The sequence below is a fragment of the Pristis pectinata genome, chromosome 3 (assembly GCF_009764475.1).
Source record: "Pristis pectinata isolate sPriPec2 chromosome 3, sPriPec2.1.pri, whole genome shotgun sequence".
NCBI classification, from domain to species: Eukaryota; Metazoa; Chordata; class Chondrichthyes; order Rhinopristiformes; family Pristidae; genus Pristis; species Pristis pectinata.
The window spans coordinates 10916696-10922695 of NC_067407.1; the positions used below are offsets into that span (position 1 = coordinate 10916696).

The 6000-nt window shown below is 42.4% G+C and overlaps 1 pseudogene; it reads right to left on the bottom strand.

Moving 5' to 3' along the window:
• LOC127568943 (calcium-activated chloride channel regulator 1-like) overlaps window positions 1-947 on the bottom strand; it is a 39333-nt pseudogene extending 38386 nt beyond the window's left edge.
• Window positions 948-6000: the final 5053 nt, after the last annotated feature.

A 6000-nucleotide genomic window follows, 5' to 3' on the forward strand; every position in this document is an offset into this window, starting at 1 on the left:
GAGTGGAGCCCATTGCTCAGATCTGTTACTACTCCAAACTTACCTGAATGGTGCCAGGGCTTTGATTGATGTAATCAGGGCAAAACAAGTCTTGCCCATGAAATATCCCTAAAAATTTTGATTGACAGCAAATTCCCACCCGCAGCTATGCTGTATGTCCAAATTATCAAAGGATTTTCAATGCTTCTGAATGGCTCTGATGCCTAGAAATATTTTAATAATCTTTAAAGAAAATGAAACAAGAAAATAACCTCAAAGAAACATCATCAATAACATTAAGGTAAAGACAAGTAATTTTAAAAACTGTAACTGAATTTAATCTTGCCTATCCTTTGCACGTTTATATAGTTGCCATTGAAATGAATGGGTTTGACCATCCAAGAGCTGATAGTTGGGAATTTAGCAGCTCCATAAATTTGCCAGTTTTATCCTGCACATCCATGTCAGTACTGAGCCCTGGGGAACACAGCTATCTACCATCCTTCAACCTGAAAAACAATCATTTACCACCACTCTCTGATTTCTTTGTTCTTACCTTCTCATAGGATTCAGTAGTTGATCTCTGAACCAAGCTGGAATTAACTGGCCAGGTGGAAGGCAGTAGGATTTTTACATCCGAAAAATAAAGCAGCTTTTTGGTAGCTCGATGCAGGAAGGAGGAGGCTTCAACCATCATTTCCTAAAAAGAGCACAAGTTTAAAATCTGTGCTTTATTATATTTTAATCATGTTGGCTGGGGCAATAACGTACACATATTCTTTTAACTCTTCCCCATGTAATCAAATCCTAAATTCAAGGTAATACAATATGACATAAAGATGTTCATTGACACAAAGCAATTCTATAAATTCACTTCAGATCTTACCTGGATTTTTTCAGGAATCATGTCATTATATGGGATACTTGGTTTAATCGCAATCACAATGTCTCTATATCCATTATCCACCACCTTTACTCCACAGCTGCTCTCAACATAAGCACATAGGAGATAGCTGAACACCAAGTCAAAGGTTTTTCGCAGAACCATTCTTGCACAGAAGTTTTGCTCTCCTCTGGATCACTTCCTGTATTTGCAATGCCACCTTTGCCAATGAATCAAAAAGAATGAGCGAAGGATTATACTTGTAGCAGTAAAAGGGTGTTATGTTAGACAACTTATTCTGAACATTCAGTATTGCAAATTATAACATGACAAGCAGTTGCACTGGAAACATAACTAAAGCTACCGGACTTGCAAGAATAGGAGTTCATGCCTGGAATTAATCCAACCAAAGCTCTTCTTTGAGGAACAAAGTTGTATAGAACAGTACAGCACAGGAAGAGACCCTTTGGGCCACAATGTCGTGCTGAACTAATTAAGCTAATGATACTTAAACACTGCTACCTGCACACGGTCCATATCCCTCCATTCTCTGAATATTCATGTGCCTATCTAAGAGCCTCTTAAACACCTCTATCATATCTGCCTCCACCACGACCCCTGGCAGCACATTTCAGACACTCACAACTCTCTGTGTAAAAAATACTTGCCCCACACATCTCCTTTGAACCTACCCCCTCTCACCTTAATTGCATTCCCTCTATTATTACACATTTCAACCTTGGGGAAAAAGATGCCAGCTATCTATGCCTCTCATAATTTTATAAACTTCTATCAGGTCTTCCCTCAGCCTCCGCCGCTCCAGAGAAAACAACCGCAGTTTGTCCAACCTCTCTTTATAGCACACACCCTCTAATCCTGGCAGCATCCTGGTAAACCTCTTCCACACCCTCTCCAAAATGTCCATATCCTTCCTATAATGAGGCAACCAGAATTGATTGCAATATTCCAGATGCGGCCTTACCAGAGTTTTATAAAGCTACAACATAACTTCCTGACTCGTGAAATCAATGCCTCGAAATCAAGGCAAACAGGTGTTTTTTTTTACCACCCTATCAACTTGTGTGACCACTCTGCATCACCTTTGTCACAGTGAAGTCACTTGCAAACAGTGCAATGATGTCTCATCACCATTAACGTTATTAGATTAGTTTAGCAGCCCTTCATGTGTCTCTTGTTTCCAAGACATTCGCACTCGCACGCTGTCGTCATTGAGGATGAAGATATCCATCAAGCCTTCTTGTACCATCACTTCTACCTAGATCGCTAGTGGGATCAATCAAACCTGTCCAATCTATGCTGCTACCACTATTTAACATGTAACACCGTGACTAAATTTACCAGGTTATTCCAAAGATGCATGACGCTGCTCTGGAATGCCTTTCTGCACTCCCTGTTCAACTGGAGTTAGTCACCTGCCTCCCTGACAATGGAAAATGAGAGATATGCCAGGCCATGAGTTTGTAGGTTGTAGAGATGTCTACTTTGCTCTGTTGATGGTCCTCAGTTGCTTACCCTTTTTTGGGGTTCAGAACCCATTTTTAATTTCTCCCACTTGGCACTATGCTCGTGCCACATGACACAGTGCAGGGTGTCCTCTGTGTGAGGACAATATTTGGTCCCTGTGCTCATTGCCCAGAAAATGAAAATACCAGGTTTCATTTCAGTCTTGGCTGAATTAGTTGATTTCAGCTGTGTTGGCTGGTGAACTGCTACCTCAGTGGATTTGGTCTGGGTGAATGAAAAGTAAAGCGATCAGTGTTACTGTTCCTGACCACCATGTTGGGCAGGCACAGTAGTGTAGCGGTTAGTGTAATGCTATTACAGCACCAGCGGCCTGGGTTCAATTCCGGTCACTGTCTGTAAGGAGTTTGTACGTTCTCCCCGTGTCTGCGTGGGTTTCCTCTGGGTGCTCCGGTTTCCTCCCACATCCCAAAGACGTATGGGTTAGGAAGTTGTGGGCATGCTACGTTGGCGCCGGAAGCGTGGCGACACTGCAGGCTGCCCCCCAGAACACTCTACACAAAAGATGTATTTCACTGTGTGTTTCGATGTACATGTGACTAATAAAGATATCTTATCTTATTCATCTGCATGGACAATGAATAAGACAGGATCAGCCTTGGCCATTTGAGTGCTTTGTTGACATTCATTGACCAGATACACATATTAATATTGACAAATGGAGGTATTAGGAGACAATAGTGAAACTATATTACAGACCGAAAATGATAGAAACACTAAACAGATCAAGCTGGGGAAAAAAAACAGCTAATGTTTCAGGTTGAAGACTTTTTCAGACTGTGAAACTATATCCAGCAACTAGTCAATGCCTAAAGGGAAAGAATAAAAAATATTTGGCAAATTGGCCAGAAATAAAGCTTGTCGAACCAATGCAGCACACCCTAGTTTATGTCTGACAAATATACAATACCTTGAAGTGTACAACAGAAGCCAGTTCTGAGGAAGGGTCCCTGACCAGAAGCTTTGACTGATTTCTCTTTCCATAGATGCTGCTTGACTGCTTGATTTCTTCCAGCATTTCTGTTTTTGCACTTGATTAACACATCTTTGGGATTGTTCAGAAGATAAGCTTCCCCGAAAAGCTCTTTAATAACACATGACAATTTCTAAGGGATGTTTTCCATTTCATTTTCCCAATTTTCCTAACTTAATTAACAACTTAGCCACTTCATTAAATTCATCCGGCAGCATCCACGGGCAAGGACCTTCCTCCTCCGCTGTTGCATATCACTCAGCTCCCAGCGTCTCTGCCAAATGTTAAGTCAGCACAAACATTTCTAGCTATGGTTCAGATCTGATCGATATTGGTGAAAGAAGAAACTAGCACAGTGGAAATTTACAGAAAATCTCAGTTTATTATAAAAGCATGCAACAATTACATAAAGTATAGTCAATAGCAAGAGGTAGCTCACATCTTTTCTTCCATTCACGGTATTCCAGAGCGATGGCTAGATGTCCAGTCTCTGCTTGTCAAGTTCCTTAGCACTAGTTGCAAATCTGGTCAAAGAGGAGTTCCAACAATCAGCTCAACAGCCCTGTCCTTTATACTATCAAGTGGGCATGATCACACTGCAAAGGAAACCATCGCCAAGAACATCTGTGAAATATAAGTTAATCTTGACACAATCCCAATGAAAAATTGCGCCAATCATACAACTCCTGGCCCACTCTATTTCTATTCTTTGTATTGTGTGTTAACCCTTTCAAGCCATATTACACCACGTGGTAGAACCACGACAAATGCTTTTACCAACCGTGAATTGATTTAATTAATAACACTTGGGTAGGGTCTGTGGAAAGCACATCCTGTGCCATGTGGGAAGTCCAAGGTGCTGCCTGCATCCTGGACAAATTTTAAGGAGTTAGGAAAAAAAATTAAGAAGTAACAATCCCCAGATTATTCCCAGTGTGTAAAGAACTAGGAGGATAATACAGATGAATACATGCTGGAGGGATGATGCATGTGTGAAGGCTGCAGATTCTTGGAGCTTGCAGATTCTGGGGAAGGTGTGATCCATTTAGGCAGGTCCGGTTGCAACTTAACAGGGCCAGGACCAACATACTCACTTGGTATTGTATTGGTATTGGTTTATTATTGTCACTTGTACCGAGGTATAGTGAAAAACTTGTCTTGCATACCCCAGAGATAGTGCCTCTGGGGAGGATTTAAATTCATTGGTCAGCGGGATGCAGAGCTGAGCAAATATTTATAATGGAGAAAAACAGATCATAAAATTGAAGTCCTGAAAGTTGGAGAAAGAGTTTGAAGATAGGGAAGACAGAGTTGGGTTATTTCCCTTGCAAAATACCTGTACAGAATCAGGTTCCTAGCCCACTGGCCTTACCTGGTACTGTTTGGTAACCACAACTAGCTGCTTTTTGTCTTATTTATAAATAAAATGTGTAAATATCACCAATTGATTGTCCTGGTCCAACCACATAGACGTTCTGAGCAAGAAAGTACACCTCCACTTCCTCAGGAGGCTAAGGAAATTCAGCATGTCTCCGTTGACCCTCACCAATTTTTATAGATGCATCATTGAAAGCATCCTCTCCAGAGGCATCACAGCTTGGTACGGCAACTGCTTTGCCCAGGACTGCAAGAAATTGCAGAGAGTTGTGGGCACAGCCCAGTCCATCACAGAAACCAGCCTCCCTCCACGGACTCTGTCTATACTTCTCGCTGCCTCGGTAAAGCAGCCAGCATGATCAAAGACCCCTCCCAGCCCAGACATTCTCTCTTCTCCACCCACCCCCCCCCCCCCCATCGGGCAGAAGATACAAAAGTCTGAAAACACATACTGCCAGGCTGAAGGACAGCTTCTATCCCACTGTTATAAAACTCTTGAACAGACCCCCTGTACAATAAAGACAAACTCTTCTCACAATCCACCTCATTGTGGCCCTTGGACTTATTGTCTACCTGCACTGCACTTTCTCTTTCTCTATATTCTGTAGTCTGCTATTGGTTTTCTCTTTGTACTACTGCTATGCACTGTACTTCTATTTTGAAATGATCTGTATGGATGGAATTACAAGTGTAGTCAAACAAGATGTGTCTGTTTGGAGCCAGTGGCAGAATTTACCTGGTAAAAAGGGTATGCTGGGGTTCTAGTCAAGGTTCTCCTCCTTGCTATCAACATAGGTGCACCTCAAGGCTGTGTGCTCAGCCCACTGCTCTACTCTCTCTTCACTCATGACTGTATGGCTAAGCACAGCTCAAACACCATCTATAAATTTGCCAATGACACCACTGCTGTTGGCAGAATCTCAGATGGCGATGAGGAGGTGTACAGGGCTGAGATAGATCGGCTGGTTGAGTGGTGCCGCAACAACAACAACAACAACCGCACACTCAATGTCAGCAAAACCAAGTGTGGACTTCAGGAAGGGGAAGTTGGGAGAACACACACCAGTGCTCCTTGAGGGGTCAGCAGTGGAAAGGATGAGCAACTTCAAGTTCCTTTGTGTCAACATCTCAGAGGATCTATCCTGGGCCCAACACATTGATACAATCACAAAGAAGGCACGCCAGAAGCTCTACTTCGTAATGAGTTTGAGGAGATTTGGTATGTCACCAAAGACTCTTACATATT